The sequence below is a fragment of the Ambystoma mexicanum genome, chromosome 2p (genome assembly GCF_040938575.1).
Source record: "Ambystoma mexicanum isolate Mex_15411 chromosome 2p, UKY_AmexF1_1, whole genome shotgun sequence".
NCBI classification, from domain to species: domain Eukaryota; kingdom Metazoa; phylum Chordata; class Amphibia; order Caudata; family Ambystomatidae; genus Ambystoma; species Ambystoma mexicanum.
In genome coordinates this window covers 1,221,222,726-1,221,246,523 of record NC_090923.1, presented here as the reverse complement: position 1 = coordinate 1,221,246,523, position 23,798 = coordinate 1,221,222,726, and the positions used below count along the sequence as shown (strand labels likewise).

Genomic DNA, 23,798 nt, shown 5'->3' with positions numbered 1-23,798 from the left:
CGCTAGGGCTGACACCACCCCATGTATGCTTCTAATAGTACAAATCTGTGGTTGCTAGTGTTTATTGGTGTAGTATTAAAGTTCATTCAAAAATGATCATTATTGGGGCCGTAGCATGTGCAAGAAAATGTAGTTCACATGGGATGATGGATTATAAATTGGATGCTGCAGGAGAGATCTCAATGGAAAATCATTTGAGGATGTTGGGACAAATGATCTGTGGGCGAAATATTAGAAGCTCAGACTGCAACACTTTGGTGGCATAAGCGTGAGCCAGAAGGCGATATAAACACACTTTATAGTACTGGTGTTCAGAGCTGAAACCTCAAGTCACAAAAAGTTGATGTTCGTGTGCAGATGTTTTTACCAGTCAGTGTTTTCTGCTATTGCTGTTAACTTACATCCAATCTTTATTTTCCCCCAATTGTATGTCCAATCCCTCCCCTTCAAACTCTTTGGATTTCTTGGATTCAGGACAACACCCAAAATGACTGCACAGCAAACTTTGAAATGGAAAATTATTACTCTGGCATGCATGTCTGACACAGTCCCCACCCACTGTGTGCCTGTCAGCTTTTCATCTTAATATTTTATTTCTGCTGCCACAAACGGGGTGTTTTTTGCCTAGCTTGCAGTCCGGAGAGGGGCCTATTGTGCCCCTGCCAGGGAGATGTAGGGCTTGGTCTGTGATAGATTAGAAAAGGGCAGCAGCGAGAGGAGAGGAATTGGAAGTGAGGTGAGGGTTACAAGCGCATGAAACAAGTAACAAAGGAAATAAAGGGGTATGGATTGAGTTTATGAAAAGCTTTCCTGCTGTCCCCTGGATGAGAGCAATACAATGTCATAGTTGCTTAAGGGAGACCTCATCTGAGATTATGTATACATCTTTAAGTAAATGTGAATGTGGCATTAGAAGTACAGGTGTGAAGGTTATCAAGAGGCAGTCCAATTGCACAATAACGTTTAGGGTTTCATGTTTTCAGTGTTTGTTTTTCTAATTACCGTGGTATTTTTCCAGGGTTTTCAGTATTTTTCAAAATCAGTGTTTATCAGTGCTTACACATTGTTTCCTTCAAAGAAATCACAGGCAACTATTTTTCTAGTGTAATGTAACTTTTATTGCTGCGGTACATTATGGATTGCTATTTTGAAACAAAAACATCACAGATTATGCTGGCACAGCCCCTTTCCCCTCTGCCTTCTTGGACCTGTACCCCTAAATTGATAATGGAAATCTAAACGGACAGAAATGAAAAGTCTCAATTAAGGCATTGAAGGGCACCAGGTACAGGATAGGGGCAAAATAAGAGATTGAATGTATTTTGCAGTGAACCCTAAAACATGCGCTTCCCCAAAGTTAAAATCAATTGTGAAATGGAGATGAAGGGGAAGGCACATGGGGACAGAGGCAGGTTTATGTGTATTCATCTTTAAATCTGCATTCTGGGAAAACAAACCTTTTAAAAAATAATCGCTTATGTGGAACTAAGATTTTTATCACACAGATTACAATGAAGAGTTTATAAAATACAAAGTTTATGATTCTAAGATGGCTGCTAGCACTTGAGGACGTGTTGTTCTCGGCTCTGCTCTGGGCCAAGCATGCAAGCCGCGCTATCAGAATTTCGGAGGCGGTCAAGGCAATAGCAAGACCCCAACAGGAAAGAATGAAGTCCTGACCCACGTGGACAGCATTCTGCGCCCCTCTGTATTGAAAGGAACAGGCCCCGGTGTTTGCGGACTCGAAAGCAACTGTTAATTAAGGAGTTGGCCATTGAGGGACGAGTGCAGCAGGAGCAATCGTAAGACTGGGGACAAAGTAGGAGGTGGCCCCAATCCCAGCAGGGTTGTAAAGACTGGCGTAGCAGTGACCCAGGTGGAGCAATGAAGATCGAGTGAGGGAAGCCTTTGAGGAAGGTAGGCCCCAAGTGGTGGACACAGTTGATCCGGGGTCAAGACGGAATACTCCGCAGGCAGCTTGGAAATAGATGGTGGAGGCCGGTCATGCTGGTGATAGTGCAAAGAGCGGGAGGACGGCAAGGCCTGTGGCAAGAACAAAGGCAAGGAAAGACCCGCCTCCGGCGTGTTCAGGTGTCAGGGGGTTGGGGACCGTGGAGGAGGCACGCGGGGTTTTGGAGGAGACCTGTTCCTATGGGAGGAAGCCTGGGGGCTACCCCTGAAGTAAGATTCCGGAGGAGTTGTAGGGGGAGAGAAAGTGAGGAAACACCGGTTGAGGTAGCACTGAGGCCTGGTGAACGTACAGCATTGCCAGCACTTTAGCTAAAAAAGCTTTGTAGTGGTGGAGGGGCCCGCCAACAGTAACAGCGACTACCACCTTGTACAGGAGGTCGAGGTTAGGAGGGGGGACATCACCCAGATGTCAAAATCAAATGAAAAGGGCACCCCGGCTTGAAGGAGGCAACCCCCTGTCACACAGGAAGGCCATATGAAGCGCTGTTGGAAGCAGCGGGGTGAGAGCGCAACAGGGCCTGAGAGAAAGGACGCTGAGGAGGAGAGAGGGGCTGCCCATGAAAGCGTGGAGATGTCTCTCAGCAAGGAAGACTTTAAAGAATGCCTCAATGATATAGACGGGATAATTATGAATACATTTCAAGAACAATACACACCGTTGCGAGATCAACTAAGGAACTCCCTCACAGAAGTGAAAGGGGAAGTGAAGGTATTGGGAGAGCGAGTGGATGTGACGGAACAGGGCCTAGCGGAAATGTTGGAAGAGGTGCGACAGAACAGTGAACTGCTGGACCAGCTGGCTATGGTCTCACACAACCTGGCAGACTGAAGACCTGGAGAATAGGTTGCGCCAATCCAATATTAGGGTGAAAGGCTTAAGCGAATCTATAATGGAATCTATAATGGATGCAAGTTGTGTCATGTAATGTAAGGGATCTAACGCGAAAGGGAAGACCTTAAGTGTGTATGGATATTTTGAAGGAAGCAAGAAAACCTAACGCTAGGCACTGTTATTTCGACAAGTGGAGGGGATTTGTAATTTGGTGCCAGTCTAAACAAAGTAACCCCATAGAATGTACTCCATCCCACATTCTAACTTATATGCTCCACTTGCTAGATTCAGGGTTAGTATTCAACTCTTTAAAGGTCCACCTGGCAGCCTTGTCAGCCTACACCACCTCCCACAATAACGTCTCATGGTGAAAGGTGCCTGTCATCAAAGCATTCATGGAGGGGGTTAAGAGACTTCACCCTCCAATTTCTAATCCGCTTCCAGGATCGAATCTCAATGTTGTACTCGCTAAACTCATGGGACCTCCTTTTGAGCCGATGCATGAGTGTAGTCTTAAACACCTAACTTACAAAACTGCCTTCTTAGTGTCTATTACTTCCATAAGAAGATTTAGTGAAATACAAGTATTGTCAGTGCAGGATCCTTTCTTTGTTGTACACAAATTGTTGGTTTTCCCCCTTCCCCCACTGTGGGATTTACACTATGTAATTGGAGGGTGAGTTGGTTCCTGGCTACCTGCATTGACTACAGCAACCAGAATTCCCTGAGGCCACAATTGGTATTCAGCAAAACCTGAACAGACTGCCTCCCTGAAGATTGCAAGAGGCATGAAAGCGCTTGGATGAGATCAACTGGACTGTGGAAGATACACCAAGCTGGGAACCAGAGTGCGCCCCTCACCCCCTTTCTTTAAAAAAAAAAGTAATATACATATGGTCTGTTTTTGCAGTGTGGTGGAGTGCTTGTGTTGCTTTCCATAGAGGTGGTTGTCTGGTTTTCTGTCTGAGTTGTATGAGGAAAGTTGAGAATTGGATTAGCAGGCTTTTTATTTTTGTTATATTTTTATTAAATGTTTTGTCTCTCTGCATCTCTTATCACTTTGCGTTTGCTTTTCTGCTCTCCCTTATCCTGGGTTGGTGATGTTTAGGTTAGATGACTCTGGTCCCTCCCTACCTGTCCCGTATGGGGATCTTGCCTACCTTGGTTTCTTCTGTGGGTTAGCGTTATGGGGCATTGGGTGGTCCTGGCGTGTCCTCCGCCTTTATGCTTCAGTGAGGAATTGATTTATGGGTTATTGTTTTCTCCCTGGGAATCTTGTTTCCCAATGGGTCTATGTTTCCTAGTAATTTCCTCCTGTTTCTGGAGCAAAGAGCCAGGTTTTGAGTTGTTTTCTGAATTCCAGGTGATACTTTGTGTTGCAAATGTTTTTTGGTAGGTGATTCCAGGATTTTGCTGCCAGTGGAGAGAAGGATGATCCTAAGAATGTTCTTTTTTTGTATGGTTTTGGTTCTAAGCTAATGTTGTTGGTTGATCGGAGTGGTCTTGGCGGATGGTAAACAGTTATTTTCTTCTTTAAGAACTCTGCTCCTTGGCCATGGATTGCCCTGTGTGTTACACACATCGTTTTGAACATTATTCGCTGTTTTATTGGTAGCCAGTGTAGCAGTTTCAGCGCTGGGGTAATGTGTGTTCTTCGCTGTAGTTTGAGCAGCAGTATGGCCACAGCGTTTTGGATGCGCTGGTGTTTTTTTAGTAGTTGTTCCGGCATTCCGAGATATAGGATGTTGGCGTAGTCTATTCTAGACATGATGAGTGCGATGATGGTGAGTGTTTTGTGGTTGAAAGAGAAAAACGGTAAGATAATTTTAACTGCATGTAGGAGTAAGAAACATATTTTGATTATAACTTTTACTTGTGGATCCAGTGTTAGTTCGTTGTCCATTAAGACACTCAAGTTCTTTACTGTCGTTGAAGGAGTCAGTGCTGTTCCCAGTTCTGTTGGCCATGGGATGTAGTGATTGTTTTCCCCGTTTTTTTGGACATAATCATTATTTCTGTTTTGTCCGGGTTGAGTTTGAGGCTGTTAGTGTTCATACAGCTGTAGAGTTCTTGTAGGCACTCTTCCAGGGTTGTGTTTCCTTCCCGTGTATCTTGTACTTTGTAAACGATCTGTGTCATCAGTGTAATTGTAGCAAGTGAGGTGTTTTTTTAATGACCTTGATTAGAGGCATCAAGTATATGTTGAAGAGCAGTGGGGAGGAGGAGGAGCATCCTTGTGGTGCTCTACAGGTGTATTCCCTTGTAGTGGATTTAAAAGGCTTGAACCATACAGTTTCTGTTCTGTTCTGTTTGTTCAAAAGGATTTAATCCATAGTAGGGCTAGGTTGGTGATTCCTATTTCTTCCAATCTCATGATGAGGATTTCCTGGTTGACTGTCAAATGCTGCAGAGAGATGCAGGAGTATTAGATCTGTGTTTTTGTCAATGTCTGTGTTAGTTTTAAGATCGTCCCAGATTGAAAGCAGGGCTGTTTCCATTCCTCTCATCGGTCTGAAGCCTACTTATGCTTGGTCCAGCAGTTGGTGTTCTTCTATGAATTCTTGTGTTATTCTATAGAAGTGTGTTTCGGGTATTTCCACTGGGTCGGGGATGTTTGAGATGGGTCTGTAGTTGGCAAGTTCCTCCACGTTTCCTGCTGTGTCCTTGAGGAGCGGTTTGGTGTATGCCGATTTGAATGATCGTGGTACTTTCCCTGTTGAAAGTGATTGGTTGAAGAGGTTTCTGTAGTATTCCATGGGCGTTCCTTGTGTGAGGATTAACTTGTGTATGTCTGGGGGGCATGTATCCATGGAGGAGCCTGATTTGTTGCTATTGCTTACCAGCTTGACGAATGCCTCCACTGATATTTGGTGGAATCTTTGGAGTTTGATCTGGTGGTCCTCGGAGGGCTGGATGGGTTGCATGTTGTAGTTGCTTGGTCTGCTTTGTATGATTTGTTGTTTGGTGCAGATTTTGTTTTTGAAGTGGTCTGCAAGGTCATTGCATAGTTTCATGGAGGGTATTGGTGTGTGTTTGCAGCCAGGTGGGTTTCTCATTTCCTTTGATTTTAAATAGCTCTTTATGGGTGTAGGCGGCTTTGGTGATTCTATTATCGTATTTCTTTTTGGCCTTATGGATTTCCTTTTTGTATGAGCGGATTTGTCATTGGAGTTGTAATTTCTTCGCCTCATCGTTGTTTTTCCTTCATTCTAGTTCAAGTTTTTTGTTTTCTGTTCATGGCGTTGAGCTCTTTTGCGTGATGGGGTGAACGGTTTTTCCTTGGAGATTTCGTTGATTGTTCCGGCGATCCAGATATGAAGTAGTTCTGTTTTTTCTGTCGATGTCTGCTTCATCCAGGGTCGTCGTAGGAGGTTTGTTGATTTCTAGTTCTACTAAATTGGTGTCTTTGATGACACTCCAGTTCCTTTTCAAGGTGGTCAGCAGTTTGTCGGGTTGTTTGTGTGTTGTCGTGGGTAGCGGGATTACAAAGGGGATGATGAGATGGTCACTCCAGAGGATCTGTAGTGGTGGCGTCATAGTGATGAGCTTTTTGTTGGTGAAGATTGTGTCTAGCGTATATCCCGCTGTGTGGGTTGCTCGTTTGACTAGCTAGTGTAGTTCCTTTGTCTTTAGTTGTTTGGCTAGTGATTTTTGTCAGTTAGCTGATTCTTCATCAAACCAGATGTTGAAGTCTCCTAGGATTATCAAGTGTTCTTACTTGATGGCTAGGCTAGGCTGGTGATGGCTTCAGTGAAAGCGTCGACAAAGGTTGCATCATATATCGGTGGTCTGTATATCAGAACAAATTTGAGATTTGTTTGGGGCTTGGCCGTTAGGGGAATGATTGGGGATTTGCAGTTTTTGATGTTTAGTGGTTCATCTGTTGTGATTTTCAGATGTTCATTGTATGCTACCGCCAGTCCTCCTCCTATTTTGTTTTTCCTGTTTGCTTGTGACCACTTGATGTTATCAGGGGTGCAATGTTACACTCACCTGGTTCCCACAGGGGCGTCGATCGGACCCGGACAGCTGCGGTCTCCACCAACGTGATGCGCAGTGAAGAGATGACAGTCTGGACTGGCCCACCTAATCTTGTCTGCTGGACTCGTAGAAGTATTCTCCTGCAAGTGGAGAAAGGGATTTAGCCACCCGTGGACTTTAGTGATGCCCCCCCCCAACAGTTCTCGTTCAAAGAGATTGTCTTTGTCGGTTTTCTCGGCTCACCTTGTTATTCCTTTTGTTTTCCCCCCAGGTGCTGGGTTTCGACGAAGAAAATGATGGATGCAGCGCCGAGTTGAAAGATGTGGTGGACTGGGGAGTATAACGCGGCGCTGCCGCTGGCGAAGCGACGCGTGCTGAAATAATGTCCTTTCCAGGCTCAGAGATGTGCTGGGTCCGGAATCAGGTAAGGAATCAAATAATGTCCGTGATCTAACCCCTTCTCCTTTCTTTTCCTTTTGTTTAGGAGCTCCGGATTCGAGGCGGGCGTGGCAGAAGACTGGATGCTGACTTGCAGACACGGTGAGCATTACGCTGCTGGATGCAGAATAACACGAAGCATGAGCTGCTGTTTGGGCGTGGTTTAAATGGCATGCAAAGTAGTCCCAGGTAAGAAGTTCCCCAGAACCACACCTGAGTAAAAAATAGTCCCTGTAATAAAATAGTCCCATCCAGGCCTCACGTTGGCTTGGACTCATTTTCAGAATGGTCTGCATAAGGTAAGTAAAGTCTATGAGCCTGGCGCCTATAGCGCCATGACTGATTTCTATGATGAGCCTGGCGCCTAAGGCGCCAAGACTGAATCCAAACAGCCCGCAGCCGGGGCTGTTGGGGTTTTAATGAGTATCTGGATGCCTGCTCCCGGGGCTGATGGACTCGATCCGGATGCCCGGGGGTAGGCATCATGACATGCAATTATGCGTTGTGATTTTGTAATTGTCGTCTAACCATGTTTCGGTTATGAATAAGATGTCTATACCCCCATTGAACAGTAGGTCAAAGATCTCTGTGGACATTCATTTAGCATTGATTCGATTGCAATGGATCTTTTTAACGTGGTTGGGATGGTTTCTTTTTTGTTTTGTCTTGCGGTTGTTCTGTTGTAGTCCTTCAATGATGGTGTCACAAATTGGTTGGTGGTCCGTGTAGTCAACTTCCTTGCTGAAGCGATTTGTTGGATTGATTCTTGGGTTGATTAATTCTTCTGATTCTTCATCTTCTGTGTTTTGATGTGGTTGCTGTCGCTGCCGTTGTTTTTTTGTGATATACCGGGTGAGGGCATTGGTTTCGTTCATTTCTCTTCTCTGGAATTCTCTTTTTTTTTGGGGTTCTACTGAGTTCTTGGTGTGCCTGGACAAGTCGTTAGTGTTGCGGTGTCGAGGCAGTGAGGCATTTGGAAGGTACAGTGTCATATATGGGATTTTTCTCTTCTTGTGGTGTTTGTTCTGTTTGCTGGAGTATGTTTAGGGGTGTGTTATGTATTTGTGGGTGTTTCTGCTGGTATAGGGCGTTTATCCACTTAGATTGTTCCTTTTCTCTTTGTCGGCATCCAACTCTGTGTCTGGGCATCTTGGGGTTCATTGTGGTTGGAGGTTTTTGAATTTAGGTTACAGGGGCTGTAGCCCACCCGTAGGACCTTGTATGCTTTGGGTGGTGTTGATTCTGATCCTCTTGCGCTGTGATGGTGGAGTAAATTTATGTTGGTTTCTGTCTTATACGTTGGTTATGACCCGGAGGTGGTGAATATTGAGGCTGCTGATGTGGGTTTGTTGAGGTGTCTGTGTAAGAATGAGTTGCAGATGTTGGAGGGGTTCCGGGTTGGGGTTGTTCTATGCTGTGGGTAGTTAGCTCAGAGTTCTGGGTGGTAGGCTAAATGGTGGATTACGGTCCTGGCCTCCTTCCTTCCATGGGTGGAGGGTCAAACCAGGGCGGTGTGCGTGTACTAATCATTGATGGAGAGTAGCGCAGTAGGTGTGACTCTGGGTTTCCTGAGTTGCACGACGGGTTTGTATTTCACTGTGGCAGTACTTCGCTGTAGGTAGTGTTTTCCAGCAGTTAGCTGGGTGAACTAGGGCAGTCACAAGACTTTGGTATCAAGGTGGCACACAGGAGTGGCTACACCTTGATTTGAGATTCATGTAAGCGGTATAAAGATATGAGTGGGGAAACCTAGGTTTGAGATTCTGTATACTGGTGGGGGAAGTCTAGGTATCACAGTACAATCCCATAAGCTGATAAGGGAGAGACACGCCTAGATTTGAGATTCCTGTTTAGCTGCAAAGATGCCTAGGTTTCACCCTACAATACAGTAGTGGCACAGTCTGTCTAGATGTGATATATGCCTGGCTTAACACAGTCTATCTAGATGCAATATATGGCTACGGGGACACCATCTACCTAGATGCAATATACGACTAAAGGGCACAGTCCATCTAGATGCAGTGTATGGCTAAGGGGCACAGTCTATCTAGATGTAATATATGGCTGAGGGGCACAGTCCATCTAGATGCAATATATGGCTGGCTTAACAGTCTATTTAGATGCAATATGTAAATGTGTGAAAAATGTGTTTTTGAACTCAGACAATAATAAGGGGAACAGGTCATATGGTCCATTTCAGTTGGGAACATAGTAAGGTACGAAAATGGCTGACAATTTTCACTAGATGGCAGCACTGATTATTTCTGGAAATCCATGTTTAGCAAGTTCAGCACTGCCATCTATTAGATATTTTCAGATAAAATCCTAAAAGGGAAAATTGTTTCCAGGGGGCAGAAATCTGATTCAATCAGATTTGTACTGAAATTCAAAAAGTCTCATTATATTAATTTTAGGGGATAAATGGTAGCTGGGCACCCGCCTAATATAATGACCTATTTTCTTCAACTTGGCACATTGAGTGTCATGTATCGAGGATCAGTGTACTGATAAATTAATACATAGAGTGCCAAACCTGCATTCTGATCTCATTGCAGTCAGAGCCAGAAAGAAGGTGTGCATGGTCTAGGTCAAAGTCAAGGTTTATGACACAAGGAAAAAAGCAGTGCAAATTCTATACATTTAGCTACTGCAAAGAAGATAATTACGCTAAATGCAAAGACTTGGCTGCTAAAGGCAATGAAGGTGGTATTACAGTGGAAACATATTGGTCACAGTTAGACACATTGCTCTTTGCATTGGGTCGTAACACCATAAAGATGTAGAGGTGAAAGCCATTCAAATCAAAAACTGTCCATGTTGTCCTAAATGTTGAAGGTATGGATGTCCAGGAACCTGCTTTACATGGAAAATACCTTTAAAATTATGATGGAAGTATATTTGGTGGAGTTTAATAAGCAAATACCCATGTTTGTATAACTTTTTTTAAAAACTCATGTAAGTTGTGATGGTTCCCAAGTCATTTGGTATAGACATATTGTATTTTAGAGCTAGCGTTGCAAAAGCCCCCTTTTTATAAAAAAAAAAAAAAAAAAAGGAAGCCCTACCAATGCCAGTTAGGAGGAAGAGTGGAGGGACCTTGTGGGTATAAATCTGTGCAGTTTAGATAGCAGGAAATTGAGATCTGTCTGAAGAGCCTTCAATTTGATCTGCAGGCAGATGAAGGCTATCCTGTGACCTAATGAAAGTCAAAGTAGAGACAGTAGAGTGGGTGATATGTGCTCCTTGACTGCCAGTTTGAGAAGGGTTTGTGCAGCCTTACGATAATGTAGATGGGTTCACCGAGGTAGAAACAGTTCGCCAATCCATTTAAGAGATTACAATGGCATTAATAGCTATTTCTGGCTGAACTAGAGGAAGAGGTGGATTCTTCGAAAACCTTTCAGGTGCCAAGGTTTTTTAGTTAACATTGTGATTTTTGGCCCATTATAGGTCATGGTTTATGGCAATACCAGGAACCTGGGTGGATGGAGTGAGAGAGTGAGTTGCATTCTGAAAATAAATTGGAGTTGGGATTAGTTCAGTATTACTGGTGAAAAGTATTTGTTTTTTCAGGATTAAGCATGTGGTGATTGCTTGCTATTCAGGTGTCAATTAGGGGAATGTAGTGTATTGTCATGCAAATCTTATGGATTAGTTGTCATCAGCATAGGTAGTATAAGTAAGGGCCGGGTTTGAAGGTGGCGGTTGAAAAGTAGGTCGGAGAAAGTGGGAGTATTGCATCAACCCCAAAACACTTTTCTAGCATTCCAGTAATAAATGGGTCAATTGTAATATGGTGCTTACTGTCTTTAACAAAATAAATGATCCAACGCATAGCTAGATGCCAGCTGCCTAGGTCGGAAATATGGGATTTCAAGATGCTGTCATGTACCAAGTCGAAGTCCACAGAAATATCAATGATGAGTGGATTTGCTGTGCTATCCGTGTCAAGCATTTTAAGATCATCCCTTTTAAAGGGATGTACTGATTCTTTGTTTTGTCGGGCGTGAAACCAGCTTTGGCCAAACTACAAATCTATTCTCCTCCTCACTAAAACACATGAACTGATTATATGCTGCTGTCTCTGCTGAATTAGCCAAGACGCTGCTGTCAGCAATTGCTCTGTAATTATTGAGCATTGTCTGGCCTAGTCCTTTATTTTTTAACAGCGGTTTTGAAAAGGCTTTCTTGAAATTTCATGGAAATATGTTGGCACAAAAATGTGTTTATGAGGAACCTGGCTGCCTCAGCAACGACTGGGTGACTGTAGTGCTTTGTAGAAGGCTAGGGGGAATCGCATGTCTGAGAACATACAGAAGGGCTCCTTTCTAATAGAGAGAGCTGAGGAATATTTGAGGACAATTTCCTTGGATGTGGAGGAACATATGTGGTTTGTGGAATGGATGAGGAAGAATTTAGTTTAGCTTTAATGTGAGTGCCCATGATGATTTGATTAATGTAGAAAGGGATGACTAGAGAGTTTCAAGGGGACAGGGAAAAATGATGTTGGTATCTAGTGGTAATGGATTTATTAATGAAACTATGGCCTATTATTGGGGACCAGTGATCTTCAGGATTCAGCTTTTATTATGACGGAATGCAGTTATCTGTCTAGGATTTTAAGAAGGAAAGCTGTTTTTCACTTTTGGGATGGCGATATAGCCCTTTGGGCAATGATTGCCATAAAAAGGTAGGGTGTTGCTCCTTGCAAAGGAGTTCTGGGCAGATAACTGTAATGGTGACTCTCCTATGCCGAAGGTAGCCTAAATTGGTTTCTTTCTTAAAGCACTTTCTCGATTTCTGGGCCATTGTCCTGTTGCATCAGTATCAGTCACATTTCAGCGTATTAACTAGCATTGCCTTCGCCTTAATGCCTGGGGCTGAGAAGCCCTGACTTTACTTACTGCTTTACGACTGCCTATTGTTTTGTTCTGTTAACAGGATCCTACTGTGGACAACCAGGTTGGAGTTAAATGTCCTGTCGGCATTAGAAGACTTTGTAACTCGGAAGGAAAAGAAGCGCAAGCAACGCTTCCGACTCATGAACCCTTGTTTTTCTGGTCACACTCTGGGTGATTTCTTCTTCCTAGAAAATGTCTAGACAATCTGGGAAAGGCTCTCCACACAAGTGGAAACTCCTCAGGTAAATGCTGAGGTTCCACAAAGGCCCACATTTGCTAGAATTCACTCAAATTGTCTTACATTCAGGGCTATTATTGAGGTGTTCCATGAGGGAGCAGACAATCATTCTACTAAAGCTTGGGGCTTCAGAGTTGCCATTAGTTACATAAGTTTGACTCAAAAGACAAACTCTGGCCTAATATGCTTGATACCATGACCCATAATCTATTGTGTTTCAGGTCCAAGATCAGTGAGTCTTTCAGTTCAGAGTTGCCAAAGGAAATGGCGTGGTGATTCCTCTGCCCCATATTTTATCAGTTTGGTGTCAAAGCTACCTAATTATAGTGTACTACATTCTTTTCGTCAGACTTGGGTAAGTGTTCCCCATTCCAGTGTGTCTGTCATCGTCTTGGGTCTTTCTCCTTATCAAATGAGACTGCATGTCTTTTGGGCCTCATTTTGTCCAGGTTCAGTTCTAGAGCTTTCCATAGGCTCACACTTATATTCACCAGCCTAGGTGTCTCAACATGAAACCTCAACATTTCTTTTCCCTAGTCGTGACCCAGGAAAGCTCCCTAATCTCATTTGCTATTGTGTGACTCTATACTCCTGTCTCAAGAGTTAATGACTGGCCGTGACCACAGCAGTTCCATCTTTGCATCCCCATTGGTACTTCTTAGTCCCACCTTTGTGCCATTGTCCCAGGACCAACGTTTGCCTCATAGGGGCCCACACAATTGTTTTGCTGCCTTGTTTTCCATTTTCAGTGGCATTTTCAGCACCATCTCCAATTATAGAGACTCTGCTTCTCGGCACCTCTACAACGTTTTGTGACATAAAAAGGTTCTGAAAGTCCACTTTACCACCCTCATCAAGCATGTATAGCCTCCTCCAGCTGGCACTGGTGAGCCTGTTGTACTCTTTTCTGTGTTTCCCACTTTGTCTCCTGCCTCCTGAGCTATCTGCTGGGGGCTAAACCTGTACTCCATCCCCCCATCTACTCCAACCTATGGCACTTGTTGGGAAAAACATAAACTGCTCCAGAGACAGATACATTTGATGATCCTGATGAGTAGACCTGTCCTAGGGTGCACATTTTTTATTCCACCTTGAATGATCTGGTGGCTAAATAAAAGTGTTGTTACTTCCTCTCAAACTGTCAATGCTAAAAAAAAAAAATGGTTGCTCGAAAGCAAGCTTCAGTTAAACCCCACCAAAACCGAGGTTACAGTATTTGGTCCAAAACATCTTAATAAATACTATGCCTGTACTGAACTGCACCATAGTACCCAATTAAAAGAATTAATGCCCATCAACCAGTACACACCCTGCGCTCCTCTGGTAGAAATCTGCTGGCTGTCCCCTCATCTAAATGTTTTTCCCGGGGAGATCAATGCTTTTCCATCAGAGGCCCTCAACTTTGGAAGGCACTTCAGCAGAATTGCAGAATATGTCATCCATCCTCTTTCGGAAATAATTGAAAACTTTTATTTCCGTGATTGATGGGCTTTGTGACTACATCCCGATGTGAGCAAAGGGTTTTAACATCTACGCCTACATGCAGTTTACTGCTTGGTTCTGGAAGGATATGCGCGTTATAAATCCCTATTTTAATCTGTCAGTTTGGTGTTTTTTCTTCTCATCCAAGGACAAGATACTCTTTTAATCTCCCACGAGGCCAGCAGAAGAATACAAAAAATCATGAGACTTTGCAAGAGGAAGTTTTTTGGTTCTCAGCAGCCTATTCCTACATTGCCTTGTGGTGCAGAGCATGGGCTGCAGCACAGTGTCCTCTATACTTCACAAGGGAGTTAAGTTGATACTATTGGTTTGAAGGAGGCATATCGGAAAGTGCCCATGCAACTTCTAGCGCAAGTACTGTTGCCATCCTAGCCTCTTGCGACTGTCTGATTCTTTATTTTTTTTATAATTTTCATGACCTACTTTCAGACATATGTTCAGAATTTCAGCCCATGCTTAATGCGATCAAGCATAGACAATGATTCCTCTTGAGCTTGATTCTTTTGTATATAGATACTGTTGCCATAATAATGAGCCATGGACTAGCTCTGCCGAGGTCCAGCCAAAGATCTTGGGCCTTCTCTTTGGAAACTGTGGATTTTTTGCATTCTTTACAGATTACCCATTTATGAAATGCAGGAGGAGAGGGCTATAAGAATGTATCCTACTACATTGCCATCTGGAAACCACAGGAATTCCTGGAGGTTCATTGCACATGGAGTGCACCACCAGACCAAGATACTCGGATTGTGACTCTGCTTTGTCCAGTGTTCATAGAGGTGGTGCTTGAGTGGCAGCTGCCCTCAAGTTCTGGGTATTCATATCTAGCCCTTTAAGATGACTGGCTGGTGAGCTCTCCTCTCCCTAGAAAGCCTTAGACGCTCTCCCGTTGTGTTACTGCTTCTGTCAGACTTAGGCTGGTAGCCACTTCAAAGCTTACTCGTTCCAGGTTGGTGCCTCCCCTTTATTGTAGCAACCATTAAAACAAGGCTCAAACAGGACTTTCCTCCCACAGAGGGTGTTCTGGCCATCCAAAGGCTCTATGTCCTTTTATCTCATGTTGGCATGGCTTAAGAGTCATGTCTGGCCTTTTGCATGCAAATACCTTTCACATGCCCTAGAATACCCAGGAGACTGGTACCACCTCCCGCTTATAGGATTCAGTCCTTCAGCAGACAGGATTTCCATAATGTATAAAGATCTATTTCAGTAGTTCCAAGAGTGAAACCTCCTAGCTGGATTGCAATGTTACATGCATCATCAGATCAGCATAACCAACGACCACTCAGAGTATGTGAGCCCTCTGTCCTTTGACAGTCAACAGCCTATAAATCCCCCATCCCTAGATGAACTTGGGAACATCCTGAAATATAAAATCCTATTTGCCTTGCATGGTCTTTCGTACAATCAGAAAAAAGTTATCAATTGTGTTGCGTTAAAAAGTGGAGTGGACAAAGAGCAAATGAGAAGAGCTATGCACCATCTGTGCCAAACTTTCGGCAGTGGGCATGCATAAATGGGCACCTTTGCATGATGCTCTCTGCAGTACTTGAAGTGGGTGCTCCGAACACTGGAGCAAACTGCCTAAAAAATAGAAATATGCCTCAATGAGAGGAAACCAAATTACTCGTTGGTCTGCCTCTTTAGGTCTGTTCCACTGTAAAAAGAAAATGTCTGTCCAATGGAATCTAAAAATGTGCTCAATTCATTTGGGTCCGCCGTAGTTGGTGAAATGCATATTTGACGCTTACATCTAGCCAATTCTATCAAGATGACATAGAGTGAGCAGTAAGGCAAACCTCAGGAGATATGTGAGTGGTGTAATAGTTAATGACACACAAAACACTAAAATAAAATGAATGTGCAACAATCAAGCTGATAGCACTAAAACACAGTTATAAACACACATGTATCCAGTGGTGATCTCAAAATTAATTACCTACACTTTACAATAGAAACTGTAAACGTATTTCAAATGAATGAAACAAGATAAACTGTGAGTAGTAAAGTGATGAAACTATGTATTTAAAATCTAAACCATATACTCTGCCTTATATATATGGTAAGTAGGCCGAGTAACTCAACAGAGTCAAAGTTCCAGGTAAGTGACACGGTAAGTAGAGAGAAGTCTTTGAAATCCTCAACCAGCTTTGGCAAAGCCAATAATTAAGTACGGTTCTAGAAGAAAAGCACTTTGGGAGTTTGAAGGTAAATAAGAAGGATTTAGGGGTTTCCTCCCAATCCCACAACTTTAGTGGTTTTCCTGGGACAGATCCTTGGCCAGCACCCCACTTACCACAACCATGCAAGAGAGGAGTGGACCCATACAATTGCTAAGGAGGAAGTGAGTGTGAAGACCGGTATACAGGCTTGCACTCCAAACTCCAATTCCTCAGTAGCGAACCCTAGCATATGTAGGAGCATGCTCCTAATCACTGTTACCCAAAGCAGGCCCATTACCTGGGTAACAAGTGCACATTTTGTATGTAAAGCAAGTTTATTGTACAATCGCCCAGGGGGGAGCTAGATGACGCGGTGGAGTCAAACTAACCCAAGTCTCAACAAACCACATCACTTGACACATTGTATACAATTTTGCAACAGTTATAAACACTCCCATATATTGTATTACAATCCACCCCCCACATGTGATTGGACAAAACCCTCTTCAAAGAAATCCCTTCTCTCTCCACTTCCTACATTCTCATTGGTAGCCATTACCTTAACTACCAACTTCAGATATTCTTTGTAGCACACCCTTTCTTGGGATTCGTCCGTGGCAGGTTGTGACATCATGACATAATAAAACATTCATCTACAAACCTAATTCATTACTAGTTACAACTGGCCTGAGCCCTTTAATCTTAATTATGATTACCCATGTCCTACCTCCCACAGTCCGAGGTGAGGTCTCCCTCATCGCTTTCCGTAAAGCTATGAAAACCATCCTCTTCACATAAGGTTCCTCGTATCAGCATGAATACTATACATATGACCCACTGCATAAGCTGTAATGTAATGACCAATTGCATAAGCTGTATGCATAGAATTATGTCTGTATTATTTATAATGTACCTACGACTGCTACCATTCCTGTACCTCTGTAACTAAGCTCTTACAAGTAACGGCGCCTCAATGCCCCTGGGCTGTCTGCGCGCTATATAAATTTAAATAAAAAACATGGTTTGCATGGATACTTTGAGCAACATGAGGAAAAGCTGAGCAAACAGGTTCTCTTTGCACTAGCAATGGCCATCTCATCCGCCCCAGCTGTACTGGCTCTGTTGAAACATTCTAATTTATATGACTACCACTTTACACGCATACCCTCTAGTTGCACCCTGAGAAAACAATTGGGTATCAGACACCATGGCCCCGGGCCTCACTTCACCCCATATTTATTGCAGGACAAAGCAAATGACCAGGTCCCTATTCAAGACTTCAATGCACTTAGGGAGATTATGTCTGTTCACTGCGGAACTTCTAAGCCATAAACATGTGCCCTAACTGACTGCCAACCTTCTGCTGGATTATTCATTATTTATTCGTCAACCTCAAAGCCTGCAAAACCAGTATTCCTCAGTCACCTAAAATTCCTTACGCAAACTGCTAGCTGCAAAGTCCAAAGGAATTCATTAAAAGCCCACTACATGCAGATTTATATGAACTCCCTTTGTATGTTCCTCAGTGTGCATGTCTAAAGAAATATTATTTATCCTCTACCTTGGGTTTTCAAGACAGGCCCCTTCGCTTGCGCATTAAAAACCTCCCTGTCTCCAGTTTCAGAGTGCCTTGTAGCACCCCCATCTGTGAAATGCGTTCGTATTTTATTTGGCAGTTACACCATTTCATCTTTCTGTGCGCATGCACGGCTAATATGTATTAACTTTAAACAAAAAGTAACACTAAAGTAACACATTCCATTCCTAATTAACTATACAGGATACATAAAAATTGCAACATTATTCTCAGTTCGCCGCAACATAAACCCCTCTTGATCATGGGGACCTTTCCTGTCCACCCAAACATTCCCCCCATTCGTTAATATTTTACCTAACAAACCATAATCCTCTTCTTGGCGAACAACCCTACGATCACCTTTCATACCAGTCCAAGTATGGGCATACTACTACACTGAACAATCCCAAGTCGTCCTCCCACCATTTCCACAATCTCCCCATTGCTAGACACAATCATCAAAACTTGGTGGAGGACACAAAACAGCTTCAGTCTGAGATGAAATGGTATTGGTTCTAGCTTTGGACAGGGTCACAGTCATCATAGCAGCTACATTTGGTACCTGGGCAGAACCGCATCGTAAGAGCATTTGAAAAGAGCAAAAAACAATAAGAAAAAAAGAAAAAAAAGACAAAAATGGGTAGAATGATCTTCACAGCGATGCTAATTCAAGATAGTACCCAGGAGAAAAGAGTCTAACCACAAATAATTTGTAATTTCTGCCTCATTTTCCATGAACACTCTGAGTTTATGCAAGGCTGCGATACTTTGTGACAGGCTACCATTCTCTGAGTCATTGAGAGGGACAAATTTGCAAGAAGTACTCCCAATATTATGGCATATACCCCCCTCCAGAGCTGTCAGGAGGTTGAGTATGGAACAGTTTTGAAAAGTCATGAGTCTCGGGGCCCGGAGCTCTTCATTAATGGCACTGATTCCGATGAATTTATAAAGAGGAAAAGTTCATATTTGGTCACCTGGAGCCACATGGCATTTGCCGCGGTTTGGATGCCAGGTGCCAGAAGAGAAGCAAAAAAGGTTTCTGTATGACTTAACAGCCAGTACTGTTCAGGAATGTCAATTAAGGCTTTTGATTAGGCCGTTTGAAAAGTATTTAGAGCGTCTGGTTTGTTGCAATAGTTCCTGCTTCCCGTCACCGAACAAAGTAATTGGTTTGTCCATATGTCGTGATTGTTAGAATGGATTTCTAAACTGTGCTCTGGCGAACAGAGGTTTAGGAGGCCCCCTTTGTTAGTAAAACAGGACCAATTCATGGTAGCTTGTAGAGCAGTCACGTCAAAATCTCAGGAGGAATGAAGGTGATCTTTGATGAGCACACACAGTAAGACACCAAGAATTACCATTAGACCTAAGTATATGAAAATATACAATTAGACCCAGTAATAAACACAAGTGAAAAATTAACGCACAGTAAAAGCACCACTCAAACGACACCCTTTGAAAAATATATTCATTTCAATTTAGCTTTATTCAGGCATAGGCCTTAAAAGCATACAACAATATCTACATACATTTCTTTTTTATAAATATTAAAACGGTCAGAATGTTTAAAAAGAAATGTAGCAGCATCATTCACCCAAGGAGGTATCCATGACTTCATTTCACATTAATCATGGTTAGTTAAATACATTCAATATATTCACATTGCCAACAATTGAATATTCCGATAATACATATATATAGTCACTGGTGTCAGTGCGTTAAATGTCTAAACCCTGCCAATACCTGTAAGGAAAAGGGGCAGGCAGTCTTTATAGCATATTTTATTTATTGAACGTGTGTATGGTGCCTATACAGCAAAAACTGTTTCCAGGTGCCACAAGACAAAAAAGAGGGGGTGGAGGGAACCGAGGAGAAAACGACGATAGCGGTCCAACTAGGCCTTATGACATTCGTATTTTGCAAGTGCAGTAACAAGAAGGGCAAGGGGAGGGGATAGACAGGGCGAAGGGAAGGGATAAGGGAGCCCAAGAGGGAAGTGCCACGGGAACAAGAGGTAGGGGTCAACTATTGCAAGGAAGGGGGTGGATCAGACTCAGTAGACTAGTCAGGGAAGGGTTCCAGAGGGCAATTGCTGGTAAGGTGTGCAGGGGAAGACTGGTTGAAGGAGGGCCTGGCCGCAGTATGACACATAGGGAAACAGGCGCCCAGTTGCAAATGGCAGGTGGAGATTACCAAGGGAGGGTATAGGGAAAGAGAAGGAGAAAAGTAAGGTCTTGAGAAGCTTCCACAACTTAAAAGATCCAGCTCAAGTCGGAGAGGGGCATGGAGACCCTTCCAGAGGGTGGTGTCCACCCCCCACTCTCTGCCTGGAAGGACCCCAGCAGGGAGGTCATTAGGGAGAGAAAGTTGGATGTAGCGAGGTCCCAGGCCCCAGAAAGTTTCCATGTTTTTATAATGAAAAATAAATGTTGAAATGAAAATATAACGAAAATCCAATAACGAAAACACAAATAACGAAATGCATAGGGTCAATGTAAAGTGTCCTTATACCAAAAAGGAAACAGATGTACATAACGATGCCGTAGTGTTACCAGGCAAGTAAAGAGGAAACAGCCAAAACGATTAATGCTTTAGACCTATGGCATAACGGCATAAGACAAACATTCAAAACAAATAATACAACATTATGGAGTTTTCTGAAGCATTTGAAGAAAGAACAATAGTTCAGAGAAATGCAAATAGCACAGTCAATTGGAAGAGAAAAATAGGAGTACAGAGCCAAAAATATAGAGATGTGCAAACACGATTAAAAGAATGTATTTAGAATTTCAGTATAATGGAGGAATTAGCATCATTTTCAAAGCGTGGCATTTTATTTGAAATACTAAATAATGAAAAAAGACTTACCAAGAGGTGACCAGAGAGCAGATATATTGAAGTGCCATAGAAAAGAAAATCCAATTAAATCCAAGGCAGAATCCAAAAGCCAGAAAAAAATAAAAGAATCCACTTCAAGGAATCAAGACATGAAGAAAACCAGTAACATTACGAAAAGAATCCAAGAAAATCAGAGATATCCAAGCAAAAACTGAATAACCAGTGAGCCAGAAGTGTTCGCAGGAACCCAAAGAACCAGTTAACATCCAATTCCATGGACCAAAATGTAAAGAAGTCCAGCAAAATGACGAAGAAAAACCAGGATAAATGTGCCAAAATAATCAAATAAAGTTGAAAAATCCAAGCGAAAACCAAAAGTCCAGTGAGGCACAAGAGATCGCAGGAATCCAATAAACCGGTTTCAATCTAAATCCAGGGTCCCAAATGTCAAGAAATCTGGCAAAATGACTAAGAAAAAACAAGAAAAAATCAGATGGAAAAGGGAACTCCAGAGAAAGCTGTCCAATCGCATATAAAGTTGAAGCAAAAAATGGCGTTGCAGTGTTTCCGGTCACAATACATTGGAAAAAGCAATAGAAAGAGTGACACCTACTGATGAAAAATGATATTGCAGTTGAAAAAAATTAAGTCATAGTTTTAAATATTAATAATATAAGACAAAATACTATTCAATAATTTGTTATTCATGTTTTTCAATAAAAGCTATTTGTTATTTTAAATTCACTGAAAATGTTTTTGTTATTATTGTTGTTGTTAATATCACTGCATACCCCCAGAAAGCCTTGTGGATGATGCAGAGGATCTTGAATTTGATCTTTGCAACCAGTGGGAGCCAGTGGAAGGCTTTTAGGGCTGGAGAGATTCGGTCTCTGGGCTTGAGGCCAAGGAGAAATCTTGCAGTCGTATTCTGGATTAGTTGAAGAGGGCGGTGGGAGGGAAGAGGCATTTAAGTAAGAGGCTGTTGAAGTAATCCAGCCTGGAGAGAACTAGCGCTCTGGAAACATGTGTTTCTGGGGGAAGGTGTGGAAAAGGAGAATGCCTCTGAGGTGAAGCTAAAAGTGGGCCTTTTTGGCAAGGTCAGCGATATGAGGAGAGAAGGAGAGAGAGCAGTCGAAGATGACACCCAGGTTTTTTGCCTCAAACGAGGGTGAGAGGAGGGGAGGGGGCCAAAGGAGGCCAGCCAGAGAGTAGGAGGGAAGGAAGGGGCAGGAGTCCCAATAAGAAGGATCTCAGTCTTACTGGCATTAAGGCAGAGATAGTTGGCAGCACACCCTGCCTGAATAGCAGTCAGGCAGTTGGGAATGACGGAAGAGGAAGAGAAGGTAGAGAAGGGAATCTTAAGGACAGCTGTTTGTCATCGATGTAACACTGGAAATGACGAGAGAAAGTGGATATCAAGTGGGCCAGAGGGGCAATGTAAATATTGAAAAGCCACGGTGATGGGATAGAGCCCTGAGGGACGCCACAAGTAGAGAGGTGGAGAAGAGCAAAGGGCCCCGTTGTACTGAGGGCTGATTTGAAAGGATAGAGATCAACCAATACAGTGACAGGTGTATGATGCCCAGGGTATCACAGAGCCGATTCATGAGGGTGGAATGATTGACTGTGTCAAAGACAGAGGACAGATCAAGGAGGATGACAACGGATGGAGAGTTAGTCAAGGTTTGAGAGCAAGTCATCACAGGTGTTCAAGAGAGCAGTTTCCATGCCTCTGGCTACTTTGAAGCCACACTGGTGACCGTGGAGACAGCCAACAGATTCAGTGTGATGGATCAATTGGGAGATGACCAACTTTTCCAAGTGTTTGCCCAAAAAGGGGGTAGTGTAGATATGGTGGTAGTTAGCCTGGCAGGAATGGTCTGCAGATCTCTTCTTTTTAGGTGGGGTGCACAAGGGAGTGGTTGAGGGGTAAAGGGAAAGAGCCAGTGGGAAAAAGAACGGTTACACAACTCAGCCAAGGAGGGAGCAAGAGAGGCAATATTGTCCTTGATAGTTCTAGAGGAGTAGAGATGCACCTTTTTGGAGGAGACTTTCATACAGCACACTGTTTTAGTGACCTCATCCGGTGCTATGAGTGAGAAGGAGAGTGGGGGGGAGATGAAAGGGGGGGGGAGCCTGTGTGCAGAAAGAGGAGGGAGGGGGTAGAGGAACGAGGGGACAGGATGTCCTGTGTTTGATGGTGAAATATGAGGCCCATACTGTGCAGATGGCCTTGGAAGCAAGGGGAGAAGTGGAGACTGCAGTCAATTGGCAAGTTCCTTAAAGATTTTGAAAAGTTCAGCCATGTTATTTGTGGCCCCGGAGGTACGGGCTTGGATATGGACCCATTTTATGGAGCGGATATAGAATCTGTATTCCCACTGGAGCAGGCGACAAGCCAACCACTTCCGTTCACAACTTTGCACTTGCGTTTAAGCGAGGCTAGGTCCGAATCATACCAACTATTACACTTGGAAACAGGCTTCATGCGGATCCTTATTGCAGGGGCGAGGATGTCAAGGTTGTTGGAGATGGAGAGGTGCAGGTTAGCAAGTGATGAAGCAGACGTAAGGGACACAGGGGACAAAGGGGGCACAGATGTAGCTTTGGGCATTGGACGGGCCAGGAACCGGTGCTCCTCGGGGATGTTGACTGGCACGTGGAGTGTAAAGAAACTGCACACACCTTGCCAGGCTGAAGGCAACTGCCTTTAGGCAAGAGATCCACACATCCAAAAGATGCCCAGAAGAGCAGCCAGATCAGCGATGCAAAGCGTTGAGCTGCAGTTCCCATTTGTATCTTAACAGGTTTTTCTGGCTCTTTGAGCCACGTCAGATGCTTCTAATAACATTGCCACACATTGCCATATTCTTGGTTTAATCCTGCCACCCCTTCTTGTGAGATTCCCCTCATTCCTCCAGCTCTGCAACTCTTCACTCCTTGCTCCCAACGATTTTTAGAAAAGATAGCCCCTTCTAAACACAACTGGGCTCTTTGTGTGCATCAAACATTTTTCTGCTTTTTGTGATCCGCGACTGAACACTTAATCAATCGGCAAAACAAATGCTGTAATTGATTGCCCTTTAAACTGCCCTTGGATCCTGCACAATGCTAAGTGCACTAGGCATAGCGTGTCCGCTACTTCTACTTTCTTCAGGATAAACACCCTAGGAACACCAAAAGCGTGAGTTACTAGAGAGCAGATGTAGCAGTATACTATTGATCTCTCCCTCCCAACCTTCTTCATGTGGCTGTGCCATAAATTGACTACTGCAAAGCCATATGCATCTATTGTGGGATCTATTTCACCATCCTCTTTATCCAAGAAATCAACATTGATACTTCTTTTTACTTT

The 23,798-nt window shown here is 43.4% G+C and overlaps 1 protein-coding gene across 2 annotated transcripts in view; it reads left to right on the top strand.

The window, feature by feature from the left end:
• The window catches only part of GRIPAP1 (GRIP1 associated protein 1), a 1,613,923-nt gene that overhangs the window by 290,069 nt on the left and 1,300,056 nt on the right, over positions 1-23,798 (top strand). The window lies entirely within an intron of this gene.